Source organism: Prionailurus viverrinus, chromosome B4, assembly GCF_022837055.1.
Source record: "Prionailurus viverrinus isolate Anna chromosome B4, UM_Priviv_1.0, whole genome shotgun sequence".
NCBI lineage: Eukaryota > Metazoa > Chordata > Mammalia > Carnivora > Felidae > Prionailurus > Prionailurus viverrinus.
In genome coordinates, this window is record NC_062567.1 from 133,272,592 (window position 1) to 133,285,411 (window position 12,820).

At 52.8% G+C, this 12,820-nt stretch overlaps 1 protein-coding gene across 3 annotated transcripts in view; it reads right to left on the minus strand.

Moving 5' to 3' along the window:
* Positions 1–12,820, minus strand: part of PACSIN2 (protein kinase C and casein kinase substrate in neurons 2) — a 135,550-nt gene that overhangs the window by 66,306 nt on the left and 56,424 nt on the right. Inside the window, exon 1 of one of the 3 annotated variants that reach the window (XM_047866826.1) lies at positions 3,822–3,912. The exons of the other annotated variants lie outside the window; for them this stretch is intronic. The gene's annotated coding sequence lies outside the window, so the exon portion shown is untranslated. Of the gene's footprint in view, positions 1–3,821; positions 3,913–12,820 lie in introns of those variants that run through there. 3 annotated transcript variants of the gene reach the window in all.

Genomic DNA, 12,820 nt, shown 5'->3' on the forward strand with positions numbered 1-12,820 from the left:
CCGTTCTGCGGGTTGCCTTTTCACTATCTTGATAGCACCCTTGGAAACACAAAAGTCTTTAATTTTGATAAAGTCCAATTTATCTATTTGTTTCTCTTGCTGTGTTTTGGTGTCCTATCTAGGAAACCACAGCCTAGTCCAAAGCGAGGATGATTTGTGTTGCTTTCTACCCAGAGTTTTATAGATTTAGCTTTTCCATTGAGGTTTCTGATTCACTTAGAGCTGAATTTTATATTTGGTAGGAGGTTAAGAGTCCAAATTCACCCTTTCACATGTAGATATCAAGTTGTCCTAGCACTATCTGTTGAAAGAGTGTTCTTTCCCCATTGAACTGGCTTAGTGCCCTCAAGTGACCATAAACGTAAAAAGTTACGCTCTGTTCTCTCAACTCTATGCCATTGATCTATATGTCTACCCTACGTGCCAATACCACACTGCCTTAAATGCTGTAGATTTGCAGAAACTTCTGAAGTTAGGAAATGTAAGTGCTTCATTTCTGTTCTACTTTTTCAAAATCATTTTCACTACTCTAGGAACCTTACATTTCCGTATGAATTCTAGAATCAGCTGGTCAATTTCTACCAAAAACAACAACAAAAGGCAGCTGCGCTTGTTGGTAGGGGCTGCACTCAATCTGTAGAGACTGGGAAGTGGTGCCACCTTAACAACATCAAGTCTTCCAATCCACGGATGTGGGAGATCTTCCCATTTATTTAGGTCACCTTTAACTTTTTTCCAACAACGTTTTAGTTTTCAGTGTATGAGTCTTGTACTTCTTTGGATTATCCGTTGCTAGCATACAGCAATACCATTATTTTTGTACACTGATCTTATGTCCTGCAACCTTGTTGAACCCAGATATTAGTTTTAATAGTTTTTTAATGAACTCCTTAGGGTTTTCCATATACAAGGACATGCCATCTGCAAACAGAGACCATTTTATTTTTTTTCTTTCCAATTGATATGCCTTTTATTTTTTTCTTGCTTCACTGCCCCGGGTGGAACCCACGGTGCAATGTGAACAGAAGTAGAAAGAGCAGACATCCTTGTCCTTTCCGTCTTCTATTTCCCAACCCTAGGAGTTTTCATTCATGCCCTTTCTCAGGCCAAAGTCCCCTCCTAGTCCTACTTTGCTGAGTGCTTTTATCATGAAGAGGTGTTGCACAGATTTCCTTAATGTTGCAGAACAAACAGGTATCACCAAGGACCAAAGTTAACTTAGATTAAAACCACCTGACATTATATACTTTGGAGGAAGTGAAGGGTCACCTAGAGGCAAATAAAAATCTATTTTAAGCAACTCAAAGGAATAGCTTATTCTCCGGCTTTAAGAACACAATAAACTTGTAGGGGGCGCCTGGCTGACTCGGTGGAATGTGTGACTCTTAATCTCAGGGTCATGAGTTCAAGCCCCATGTTGGGTGTGGAGCTTACTTAGAAAACGGGTGCCTGGGTGGCTCAGTCGGTTAAGCATCTGACTCTTCATTTCAGCTGAGGTCATGATCTCCCAGTTCATGGGATCAAACCCCGAGTCGGGCTCTGCACTGAGCGTGGAGCCGGCTTGGGATTCTCCCTCTCTCTCCTGCCGTCCCCTCCCCACTCACGTGTGCATGCTCGCTCGCTCTCTGTCAAAATAAATAAAACTTAAAAAAAAAAAAGTGAAGAAAATGATAAATTTGTAATATTGAACAAGATATAGTGCCCAAAACGTATGCAATTACTTAAACCTCTGTACAACAAAATGTGACAGGAAAAGCAAAGAAAGAAAAATGGATTCAACGCAATTGATAAAAATCTTACTGCCTAGCATATATTAAGGACTGACATGAAGAACCAAAGATCCTATTCCACCGCACAAAGAGGTTGTCAGAGATGAGCACACAGGAGAAAAGACAGCCGGGGCACAGACAGGGATGCTCACAGAAGTGCCATCTGCTAAGCCAGGCTACGTTCCTAGGGAGAAGCCTGTTCACAGCACCCGGCCCCCTCACTTCTACCTGTCACCCACTGAGGGGGATCATGCTGCAGCTGCAGGACAGGGAAGCCTCCCGAATCGGCCTGGCTCCCACTGACTGTGTAGAACTGTACCCCCGACTCCCCACAAGCACATGCAGAGAAAGTAAGACATTCTTATTACGTTAAGCCTGATATTTGGGGTTCGGCTTACTACTGCAGCATAACCTGGCCAAATCTCACACAACAAATGACCGTGTGGGTCTTCCTTAAAAGACCCAACAAATGACCCGTGGGTCTTCCACGACTTCCTTAAAAAATGGAAATAACTTGCCAAAATAAGAAAAACTAAAATAACGATGCCAGTTTGGGTAGGGCTATAGGAAAATACAAATGTACTCTAACGTTGCGGAGAGGCTTCATGGAAAAATCTGGAAATCCAGAACAAGGGAGTTATCAGCCTCTGGGGAATAGGCCCCCAAGCAAATAAAGGCAAAGAAAAAAATAACTCGAACAAAATGTTCATCCCAGCGATATTTATAACAGCAAAAACTGGAGACGAGTCAAATGCTCACAAAGTGAGAAAACAACGGTGAACTGACAAAGTGGACACCACACGGCCATTTTAAAGGACAAGCAGGTGAATCATCTTAGGTTCACAGCCGAGTACAAATGAAAAGGCGCAGGAAAACCGCGCAGGGACGTTCATCACACATAAACTTGAAAGGCAAGAGTTGCGTGTATCGCCTTTGTGACCCCGCGGCTTCATCGTGAAGCAGACGCTCAAATGTTTGCAAAGTGACTGAACGTCTCAACCAACGAATAGCCCAGTCGGGGCTGACAGGGGCGGGAGGAGACCGTGTGGTGATGGAGTCGAGTGCTCCTTACTTCTGGGACACAACTTGAACGTGCACGTTTTCAGACGCGCGTATTTGTATCGGGGGAGGTGAAATCGTATTCTTCACGGGACGAAGCCGGATTCATGTCTCAAGGGAACGGGTGCGTGACGTTACGCAAAGAAAAACTCACTGAACTTCAAGCTCTCGAGTACCAGGAAGGAATCCTCGGTAAGTGCTGTCCCTGGAGAGGCCGGCGGGCCACCTGTCGGCGATGCGGGAGGGAGAGGCGGGGTCGGGTCCCCGGGGGGGCTGCTGGACAGCCTGGCTGGTTTTGCGGTGCCAACGTGTCCGGCAGAGCAGTGGACACGGAGTGAGGGTGTCCTCGTTCAGACACCTGGACACTCAGTGTTTGCTGTCTAATGGATTCCTGTCCGTAAGCACAGAACCTCCCTCCGCGATTACAACGATCACGCTTCTTCCTTTGGACCCGCGTTCACATCCATGGAAAAACTCAACACAATTCACAGGGCGGTAACAACCGAGTCGCGCCTCGTGAGACACACCCTCCTCGTGTGCACACCTCCTCCCTCTCCTCCATCCCGGGCTGGCCCTCCGGACAGACATCGCTGGAACCCGCAAGGTCAGGCAGGCTGACCCGGGCCTCCCCCGCAGCCCCCAGCGGCTGCTGGGGGCTGCAGAAAAGCCACACCTCCTGGGGGGGGGGGGGTCCTCCTCACCGCCCTGTCTCGGGGCAGCTCTCCCCGGCCCTCCCCAGAGGCCCCTGCGACCTCCTCCCGGGCCACCCCCCTCCCTCTCGCACAACGCGGGCAAGCGGGCAGTCAGGAGCCCCTCGGCTTCTTGTAGAGCCGGGAGGCGTCGGCGCCCACAGGCTGGCCTCGCCACACACACCCCTGTGGAAGGCCGCCCCCCGCCCCCGGCCCCGGCCCGCCTCCGCCCCCCAGGACGCGGAACCTCACTCCGCCCACCCAGCCCTCCCAGCCGGCCTTCCTCACCCTGCCCGGTCCTCACCCTGCCCGGTCCAATGTCCACCCGCAGCTTCCTCTCCCGTCTCTGACAGAACTGGTCAGACCAGAAGGCGAGACCATCCGGGTGTCAGAGGCGGATACTCCCCAGGCCCCCTGGCGTCAAGTCCAACCCAGGGCGGCTTCGGGCCTTCTCGCCGCCCCCTCCCCCGCCCCCCACACCGCGTGCTCCCGCCCCCCAGTCACGCCCCAGCGTCCACCGCGCCGCGCCTGCTGCCTCCCTCCCCCTCTTCCGCCCGGGCCCCGCATGCTGGCCGGGGCTCCCCAGGGTTCCGACGCCCTGCTCTCTAGCGACACGCTCCACCTGAGCAAGCTCTTCTGTTCCCACCCGTCGAGCCATCCTTTTCCCCTCACGGCCCCCGACCTGCAGCTCCGGCCCAAACGTCCAGACAGACGCACACGTCCGACCGCCTTCCGGACGCCTCCGCCGGGTCACCACACGGTCCCTGCAAATCACCGCCCGCCTTCCCCGAGACCACTCCGGTCCTCGGGATTCCCGCAGCGGGAAACGGTGCCACCGCGCACACAGCCGCTCGAGCCAGAAAGTCCTTTTCTTCCCACACCCGAGCCCCTCCTGACCCCACCGCACATACTCGGCGCCCGAGACCTGACCACACCAGGCCCTCGGCATCTCCTGAACCCTCCTCCTCCACCATCCCCCCGACAGTGGCCACCTCCGGTAAGGCCACCACCCTCTTCCGCCTAGATCGCTAACGGCAACGGGTCTGGTCCCCCCATCCTGTCATCCTCCGTGAGGCTGCCGCGGTGCCGGACACGTCTTCCAGAAGACGAGGTTACGCTTCCGCCTGGAATCCCTCCAAGACTCGTCCGGTGGCCAGCGGGGTCTCCCGGCCCCAACCGCCGCCCCTCCCCAGCTCACCATTCCACCGCGCTCCAGTCACGCTGTGCTCATCCAGCCACAGCGGACAGCCTGTAGTGTGAGCCTGAATGTGTGAGCGGACGGTGAGTGCATACTGGAGCGCATCGAGCGACGTATCTAATATAAGCCAGGGTGAGGCCTCCGAAACCACAAGTGCCCCAAGTCCGCGGCAGCCTGAGGGTGAAGAAGGGAGAAAGATAATAAAGGCCCAGGACGTGTCAGGGCGGGGGACGCGTCACAGGTCCCTCCTGGCTCCTGACTTGGTGACGGGAAAAGCACGCTGTGTGCCCCCCCCCCCCACCGGGCCATTCTACACGCGGCCCCTCACGCTCACAGAGAGTCCGCAGCAGGCCCCATCCCACACGCAGTCAAACACAGGCTGAGCCACCAAGTCACCGACCTCAGGTGGCATCACCTGACTGGGGAAGGGGCTAGAGTCATTTGTGGACCCGGCCCACTCATGCCCTCCGGACGCCGCCACCTCCCTGCTGCACAGTGTGGGGTGCAGGTGGGCCAGACGGCAAGGGTCTCCGCGGGTCCGATTTGCTACCGCTCTGAATGTGGAAAGGGGTCATGACCTGTGGTCACCAAAATCTCCACAAAGTCCCTATCACCCACGACTAAACACATTCAGCAGATGTGGCTTCTGCCTCACGAATGGAAGCTTTCTAGACCGGCCGCCCAGGCAGTCACGTTCAACAAAGACTCACTTCAAGGCACTGAAGAACAAGCACTCATTGATCTGCCACCGTGCGCACCCAGCAAAGAGCCCCGGCGACGCCGCAACACGAGAAACCGCGTGCCGGGGACTGAAGCAGCGTTATTCCAACAGAATCTCGGAATGCCCTTGCACAAGCCGTGTTCTACACGCGCACGCACACGCTCCTGCCAGTCTGCGGCTCCTCGCACGTCCCGCTGGCGGTCAGGGCCGGAGAGCACGTGAGGACACATCAGCGCATCGCCACCGCCGCCTCCCCGTTCTCTTCGGGGCGTCCTCACACCCGAGCCGCGGGACCCAACGAGCGACAGATGGCCAAAGACGCGAGAGACAGCGCGCGACGAAGTTCCAGGAAACGGGGCTGTCGATTCAGGCCCCTTCATCTCGCCTTCGCCCCCCGAGACCCTGAGAGTGCGGCCCCTCTCCCCCGGGGCCGCCGTAGCCGGCCCTCCAGCTACATCCAACACTTCCCGAAAACTCCGTCTCTCTTCTTCCTTGAGCTGCAAGTTTTCCAACTCAAGAGACACACGTGACCCCCAGAAAGGAAAAGACACGTAGGCCCAGATGAACGCCAGAAAGAGTCTTCTGGCAAAAGCAGAAGGAAAAAGCATAGAATGGGTCTTGTCCTTTGTTCAGGCAAGAAAATGGGAGCATTGAACGAGGACGGACAAGATAGGGAGAGCGAGGAAGAGCCACGCAGGCCGCTGAGAGCGGTTACGAGGCCTCCGAGGTCTGTAAAGCGGGTTCCCAAGATCCAACAAAGGGCATTATTAACAACACGCATGAGTCAGAGTGGCCTCAGGTCAAGCACTTCGGCGGCCTTCAACCCTTCCACTTTGAGGCAGCCCCTTCCAGAAGGAGGACTTCCTGTGGCACAAAGGGCCTCTGTGGGCCACTCCCCGCCGCCTCCTTTCCCCCGCAGAGCGGGGGCGCTCGGTCTTCCCTCCCTCCAAGTCAGCCTGAGTGCAGCACCTGTCCCCTACAGGGGCTGCGGCCCCGGCTGAAGGGCGAAAGTCACCCACCTGGAAACTAAGGACAGCGAGAGAGAAGCACATGGCACCCCGGAAGCATAAATCTAGAAGGTTCCTGAAACGTGCATCTAGGATTCTTCACAAGACGCGCCGGCGTGACCTCTTCGTGGCCCAGTCACCTCGGGCAAAATACTTAAGAGGTCTGTGATGGATGCTGTTTCTCGTAACACGGAATCCAATCTCCTTCGAGCTTGTGAGGATCAAATGGCCTCTGTCTGAGACCCGGCACAGTGCCAGCGGGGGGTGGGGGGTGGGGGGGTGCTCTTCGATGACAGCCAGCTACCAGAGTGAGGGTGACTATGGGCCAGCCTCGGTCAATGACGCCAGGCGCGATCACGGAGGCATCCTCCTCCTCACGGGCTTGGGAGATACCTTGCCTCCACCACAGGGCCAAGCACTAGGACAGAATTCTGCACACGGCGCTGTGGGGACACAGGAGGGTCCACACAGAGTGCGCGGGGCTGACGTTCCAGGGGGAATTCACCGGCTAGAGAGAATAGGAAGTAGGGAAGGGCATTCCGGATGGAGGCTCCTGGGTGGCAAAGAGAAGGGGATAAACTTCAGCCCAGGGTCACACAGGCCCTGATGGCCAAGCCCTGGGAAGCGGCTGTGACTTTAGGAAGGGAGAGGGAACTGCCGAAGAGTGGCAGGGTGCCGCGGGGTGGGGGGGGGGGGGGGCACACCATCCAGCCTGGCGGCACGAGTCACTCCTTACACTGCAAGAAGACTGACTTGTGCTGCTCTGTGTGGCTCCTCTCCTCGCAACAAAAAGGAGCCCGTCCTGGTAAGAGAGTCGGCGGGAAACCACCGACTAGACAGCACTGTGACAGCCCATCACAGTCACAGCCGTCAGGAAATAAGCTGCTCGAATACTCCTCAAGCAGTGCTGTGAATATGTGCCTTTGAAGTTAAAAAAACAAAACAAAACAAAAAAAACAAAGTCATGCAAACCACAAAAGGAGTTGGTTTTTAAGTATTATGCACTTGGCTATGGTGTCACTTTCTCAAGACAGTCTTCCATTTCATTCAGATGCACCAGCCGGAGTCAAAGCAGTCTGTTCCTGGGGCGCCTGGGTGGCTCAGTCGGTTGAGTGGCCGACTTCGGCTCAGGTCACGATCTCACAGTTCGTGGGTTCGAGCCCCGCGTCAGGCTCTGTGCTGACAGCTTGGAGCCTGGAGCCTGCTTTGGATTCTGTGTCTCCCTCTCTCTCTCTGCTCCTCCCTGCTCATGCTCTGTCTCTGTCTCTCAATATAAACATTAAAAAAAAAAATTAAAAAAAAAAAGCAGCCTGTTACAGAGAAGGTACAGGGCCAGCTTGGAGCCGCTATGACACGCTGACAACTGAGTTCTAACGTGACAGTGAGTTTATTTTTTAAAAAGTTCAAATACGAAGGACTCTCCAGTGGTTTGGGAAAATGAAGAGGGAACCTATCCAGCAGCAATCTGAAACTAATGAGCTACAAGCAAACACAAAACAAAGAGCTAAAGTCTCCACCAGACAGGGAGAAAGAGCAGGGCTTGAACTAGCTGTGACAGGTGCAACTTTTAGCTCCTAAACCTCATTCTCTGTACACGTAAAGTGGGGACAAACATGGCCAACCTACTTGATGGGGAAGTTATGAGACACTTAAATGACACTTCACATGTGAGTGCCGCATTTACGAGGCACTCAGTAAGTGTTCACTCTACCTGCCTGTCCCTGGTCCAGCTCCTCCTGGGCTCTCTGGCCCGCATGGCAGATGTCACTTGCGTAAAGCAGGACTTGTGTGCTTGTTCCTTAGTTATGCTACAGAAAACTCCAGGAACACAAAACAAAAAGCCTCAAAAAGTAATATTAAGCCTCTTCTATATTTTTTTTCCCGATGCTACCTGCCAAATAAACATTTCCAGTTACCAGATTACACAGAAGAATTAATGACCTTCCCATTTATGACAAAATACCTAATTACCATATATAATATTATCTGAGAAGCCCTAAAGAAAATGCTTTACTACCTTAACTTCAGTTATACTACCAGGCACACATCTATGCTCATATGTGCACACACACACACTCTCTCTCTCTGTCTCTGTCTCTCTCTCTCACACACACACACACACACACACACACACACGCGCGCGCGCGCGCAGGCAGGCAGGAAGGCAGGCAGGCAGAAAGAGCCTATCCTGAATAAAGAGCATTTGTTGGTCTGGCTGGCTCAAGAAATAGCCAACTTTTTAAACGTTTTCCATAAAATATGTAATTTATTCTGATAAACTCAGTAAGATTATAAATCAAAACAAGGATATTGTTTATAATTTTATGTACGTTCATCCCAATATTCTAAAAACGTGGACCTTCTTTTACTTATTTTTTAATTTTTAATTTTTTTTTTTTATTGTTCTTAAAGCATGGACTACCTGAGTGCCAAGAAACCTTGCTGGGGGCTGGGAGAAGGGAGCAAAGCGAGTCCGTAATCAGACCAGCCCTGCAGTCCAGGAGCTCATAGTGCAGCCGGAAAGAGAAGACAAGGTCACACCTGATTCGGGGACAGAGAGGAGAGAAGACGGAGGCCAGAGGACGGGGGAGGGGTGGGCGGGAGAGCAATTTGGAAGAAGAAGGGGGAGGCCTGCGGCCAGGTGAGAGTGAGGATGTGGTACTCCAACCGAGGCATGGGCTCCGAGGCTGGACACAGACTGGCGAGGGCACCCAACGCCCACCAGGACACAGGTGGCTGTGCCGTGGCACCTGCCATCTACATTGCTGATGACTTTAGCTTATTTAAAAATTGGGGTTTAAGGGGCACCTGGGTGGCTCAGTCAGTTGTGCATCCGACTTCGGCTCGGGTCGTGATCTCGCGGTGAGTTCGAGCCCCACGTTGGGCTTTTGCGCTGGTGTGGTGGAGCCTGCTTCAGATTCTATGTCTCCCTCTCTCTCTGCCCCTCCCCCGTTCACACTGTCTCTCTCAAAGGTAAACAAATGAACATTGAAAATATATATATGTATATAAACATATGTACATACACACACATGTTTAAGAGTAGGTGATTACCCAGAAAAACAGTCCAGAAGGTTATGTACCAAAACGTGAAATGCTTCATTCAACAAAGAGTACTGAAGGCCGACGAGGCTCCAGGCACAGGGGAGGCAAAGCACATGGGGCACGAGGGTGAAGGGGTGAGACAGTCCCCGCTGACGTTGCGGGGGCCAGAGCGCTTCCAGACAGACCAGGAGGTAACGCAGTGGCAGGCGGTGTTGGGGGGAGGGGACAGAGTGTTGGGATCTACTGTAGACAGCATGGCGGTCAGCGAAGGTTTTCCTGAGAAGGAGACACTTGAGCAAAGAGTTGAATGAATGCTAACATTTATTCACACCCCTCCAGACGGTGGAACGTGTGAGTTTGGGAGGTGGGTTTTGTTTTTGTTTTTGTTTTTGTATATCTGTATTTCTTAATTTTTCTGCCCTAAGAATATTGGTTGGGTCTCTTTTGAAAATTCAAAAGGAAAATAAGGCAGCACCGAGGCACCTTCTGTAACTTCCGTAATCATGAAACGCAAGATTTCTGGTAAAGGAGTCCATGTCCCTTATCTTCAAGTCACCGATAATTGGCCCGGTGTCACTCACGCTCGCTCAGCACAAGTGCCCACACTGCCTTTCCTCTTCTGTGACTTGAAGCCCCGGCCCCTCTGATGCTTCCTGACTTCACTTCCCCAGCACAGACCTCTCCCCAGAGCTCCACTCCAGCACAGCCCCAAGCACTGGCTCAGCATCAACTCCTCGGCACCCCACGGGCCTCTCTGACACACCGCCCAAAACTCAGCCCTGGCTCCTCCCGCCTCGGACAGGCTCTTACCCAGTCTTCCTCCTTCAGTAAAGAGCCCCATCACCTACGCCAGCTGCTTCCTTAAGACAAATGCCTCCATGCCACCCCGATGCCTCTCCTGCCCTCACACCCCACATCTCTCAGCTCTACCCTGAAACAGGGCCACGGTGTGGTCACCTCACACCATCTCTGCTTCGGCTAGCCTGGGTCAAGCCAGCGAACTTACAACTTGCCAAGAGCTGCCGGCCGTGTCTTTTAGCGTGCCGGAAAATGCTAATCACTGATCTACACTCCCCTCCCTGACCTACAAGGTCCCCTGCAAACTGGTCCCGGCTTCCAGCTCCGGCGTCAGTTCCTTCCAACCCCGACCCCTGCCTGGCTCCTCCAGCTACCATGACCTTCCTGTGGGCCTCCAAATGCACCAGGCTTAGGCCTACCTTCACACCTGCTTCCTCTCTGCCAGGAACACCCCTCCTCCAGGCTCTACAGGTTTTGCTGCCTCAAATCATCACACATCTGCTCACATATCACCTTCTTTTAAAAAGCCTAACCCGTCCCCATTCCTCTGACACATCAGCCCCTAAACTCGGCTTTATTTTTTAAATAACACTCAGGCTCCCAGGCCAAATTATGTATTTATATACTGTCTCTCTCCAGCCACAAGAACGCAAGTTTCTGAAGAACGAGAACTGTGTCTACTTCACCCCTGCATCCTTAGCACTAATGCACAACAGGAGCAAAAATAAACACGTCTGGAATGAACGAGTCAAGGAATGTGCTAGGCTCTGGCACAAACACAGAGTATGACAGGACAGGCTTCTGTTTTCAGCAGCAAGGCAAACCAGATATCTTAATGAGTTTCCCACTGAAAAAACTGAAAAGCTGAAAAAAATAGAACGGCATCACTTTATTATACTCCAAAATATAATAAAGGAACCCAAAGACACAAAAAAGGCAAATCTGAAGAAGAAATATAAGGAGGGGGCGCCTGGGTGGCGCAGTCGGTTAAGCGTCTGACTTCGGCTCAGGTCATGATCTCGCGGTCCGTGAGTTCGAGCCCCACATTGGACTCGGTGCCGACTGCTCAGAGCCTGGAGCCTGCTTCGATTCTGTGTCTCCCTCTCCCCCCACAAAATGAACATTAAAAAAGAAAAGAAAAGAAAAGAAAAGGGAAGGGAAGAAGGGAAGAAAAGAGAAAGAGAAGTAGATAAGTCACCTTTCCTTCTGAGGTAATAAAGAGAGACAAAGAAAGAAAATATAAAACAAAGATTAAAGACTTGGAAAAAACAGTGAAGCCTAACTTAGCATCTAAGAAAGTTCCAGAAGGAGACATTTTTTTTAAGTTTACTTATTTATTTTTGACAGAGAGACAGAGAGACAGAGAGAGAACGCACGCACACACAAGCAGGGGAGGGGCAGAGAGAGAGGGAGACACAGACTCCAAAGCAGGCTCCAGGGTCCGAGCCGTAAGCACAGAGCCCGATGCGGGGCTCAAACTCATGAACCATGAGATCATGACCTGAGCCAAAGTTGGATGCTTAACCAACTGAGCCACCCAGGAGGCCCCAGAGAATTTAATTTCTAAACTGAGAGAGAAAATGGAGGTGGAGGGCATGATGGAACTCAATCGAAACAAAAGACCAAAACAAAACAAAACACCTCACCAGAACTGTAGCAAACAGAAAGCACAGGAACAAGAAAAGGCTGCTTCTTATCACCACTTCTAATCGAACTATGCTGGAGGCACTGGCCAGTGCAATAAGGAAACTCAGTAAAATGAGAAAAGAAGAAACAAAGCATCACTATTCGTAGACGCTGTGGTTTCAGCAGGGCTGAAGGGCACCGGAAGGACATCCAGAGCAAGGGCTCTCAGCCACCTCGGACGAGCTAGCTTCGCTCAGGGCCGGGGGCTCTAAGTATTCGCTTTCATGTACCACGAGGGAGGAACCACTTACTTTACCCACGAAGAAATGAGACTCAGGGAAGCTAAAATCTCGTGCCCAAGGCCACCTGGCAAGTAAAGGGTTGGTTTTGCAATTAAGTCTATCTGTCCCCAAAGCGTAACCACGGTGGCTGCCAGAGAGAGAGACAAACCGCAGGATAAGCACCGTGGGTACTCTCTCGTGTGACCGCCAGTTGTCCGGAGCACAAACAGAAGACGAAAGGCAGGGAGGGAGCGAGCGAGCGAGCAGGCGCTAGGTCTGCAGGCTGCAGAGGAACGCTCAGGCGGGGAATGACGTTCTGCAGGGAGAGGGTGCAGACTCGAAGATAAACCGGTACCTTCAAAGGGGCAGGATCAAAGGGGCGGTGGGGGAGGAGAAGAGGGAAGAGCTCGATACCAGGAGGCAAAACCGGTGCCAGAGGCTGGGCCCCTTGGAGGCCACACTAGGGATCTGGGCTCCTCTGGAAGGCGGCGGGGAGGGACCTGGTCAAGGTCCGGGAAGGAAAAGTTCCCTCTGACGGAGAGGAGCCCAGACCACGGAGCCTCTGAGAGCCGAGCCGCCCAAGCCACCAGCCACCAGCCACCGCACACGTGAGCTGCAGCTAGTACA